Raw genomic sequence first — 2616 nt, 5'->3', positions numbered from 1 at the left:
ATAAAGCTGGATTCCGCAAACTTTTTATGTTCAAGGCACGCCTGCCAAATCAATAATTTTTTGGGGTGCACCAAAGAAAGCTAAAAAAAAGCTTCTTTACATCTCACCAATAGATGTCTATAGTGAAGTTCTAGTGATTCAAGAACAAGGTTTCTAAATTGGTTCATATATACAGAACTTCTAAGAATTTGAGTAGTGTGGTTGTCAATAATGGGTAGAATTGGTGAATGTTACACGTGTGTAAAGTGATCACTTAAACCAGCCTATGACGGTTGTCAGCCCCGTTAATGCCCAAACTTCCATATTTTTTCTTCATCTTTGATGAGATGTCAAAAAATAATATATTTTATTATATTGTTAAACTTTAAAAACAATCTCCTGAAAAATCAAGTTTTATTTTTGATGTTGCTGAAAGGAGTGAACGATATTATGTTTCATTAGAAATGTAAGTCTGTTCAACTGAGCGTAGGCGATCAAAATATGGAGCAATTGTTCATATGGATATTATCTTCAAAAAACTAGACTTTTTTCCGCGGCACACCAACTAATCACTATGGTACACCTAGTGTTCCGTGGCACACACTTTGCGGATCTCTGATATGTGTCGCCTACTTTCAGAATTCGCCAGATCCATGTAAGTCGATTTTACAAGAAATGTAAAATTCTCCAGGTAACATTTATGTTTAAAAGATTTGTCCATCTTTAGATAAAATATTATAAAATAGAGGATTCTCGCATTTTTTTTTCAGTATTTAAAAAAAAACACGAGAGACAAACCGATGATTACGTCATCTTAATATTTGACCTATCCCCGCTCTCTGATTGGCCGATATGGGTCAGAAGGCAAGTTCCATGAATATAGCGGAATTTGAAATAAAACGCTATTTTTAAGTATTTTTTAGCAGGGTTTTCAAGTATATAAATATTCTTAACAATAAAACCCACAATTGGCATTCCGATAGAGTATCTATTTTAAAATCTTATAAAATTGGATCTGGCGGATTTCGAAAGTAGGCGATACAATATAAAGCATTAAAAAAAAACACCTTGTAACCCTTATTTGACATTCGCCAAACCTCAGTGGGGTCACTAAAACAGTCTTTTTTATTCTTTTTATTCACTAGTGGCAGTAAAAAACATTCGCTTTGTCACTGTCCCTTATAACAAATGGTCCACCTTACGATTGTGAATTTAGAAATGGCCGAAATCGACCGCTAAAGGTTAAATTTGTTGGAAGGACTATTAACCCTTTCACTCGTCATTCTATCGACAACGTAAAAGCAATACCTTTTATCGCACAAATCAAAAAAATACAGGACATAAAAAAAAACACAAATATGGTATTATTACTCAAGAGGAATATCTAATTTAACATGCTCAACCGATAAAGGCTTGTGTAAGACTCGTTTTGTGTTTATAAAAGCCCATATAATCAATATTTTCATTCATCATTTTCTTTTGCAAAATTCGCATTCGTAAAAACGTTGTTTTCGTAAGTAGGTAATGAATGACGTCACAGAAACGATTCCACACTACTACTATTACAGTTCTATAAAACAGATACATAAAGGGATACGCCCCAGAACACACCCGATGACGTAGGCGGTATGTGTTTTTCGTTTAATTAAAATATCTAAGTTCCTTCATATCTCCCTTACGTTTCTACAGATTTCAATACGAATGATACCGATAGTCTTGTGATTTTTCATTTTAATTTACTAACTATCACACATCATGAAAAAGATGCATTCTAGATTTTGTTATTATGTTTCAAATGATATACCATCATCATCATCATCTTCTAAAGGCAGCGCCTTGTTGTGTCAGCCACTTGTCTCTGTCAGTCGCCATCCTCTTGAGCTGCGAATAGGAGGAGACGTCCATGAGCCGCTTCAAATCCTGGAAGTATGAAGTTCTTGGGCGGCCTCTTGTTCGTTTCCCCAAGATTCTTCCTTCGAAGATATACCATACAAAGTCCTTTTTTATATTTGACTTCTCAGTATAGATAAATAAGAACATGGAAGTATGAGTATTACCAGGGCTTATGAACTGTCCTTATCTGATTTAAGTGGTCGCTTTATACAAGTTCATCATTCTACCCATTATTGACAACCACACTAATCAAATTTCGGATGCTGTATATATGTATATGTACCCCATAACACATCATTCTTCAGTAGTTCCTTCTCTAGCCAAGCGGCCAGATGATGGAATGAATTACCTCTCCTTGTAAAAAATGCACAAAACGTCTGAGACATTACTATTTATCATTAGAATCCTGTCCATCGAACCTCCTCCTTTAGTTTTTCCCTAAACTCCCGTTTTCCTTTGCTCTCCTTATCTTTAGGAAGTAATGTTTTTTTAAACGTCAATTTGTAATTTTAAGTTTTTTTAAATGTTGAAGTACTATCTACCCTCTGATTGCAAACAGCTTTATATAGTACGTCTTGATCAATATCACTAGTCTGTTTGTGGTTGTTTGGATATTGCATTTTAGCAATAAGCCTGAACGGAGTCCTGGTTCCAACTCTAATGTATGGAAGTGAAACATGGAGTTGGCAAAAGAAGGATGAAAGTAGACTGAATGCAGTCGAAATGCGATGTCTCAGAAGTATG

The sequence above is a fragment of the Brachycentrus maculatus genome, unplaced genomic scaffold, assembly GCF_059751285.1.
Source record: "Brachycentrus maculatus isolate JH-2025_06_01 unplaced genomic scaffold, ASM5975128v1 h1tg000303l, whole genome shotgun sequence".
NCBI lineage: Eukaryota > Metazoa > Arthropoda > Insecta > Trichoptera > Brachycentridae > Brachycentrus > Brachycentrus maculatus.
The sequence above is the reverse complement of the archived record's forward strand: the minus strand, read 5'-3'. Positions refer to the sequence as shown.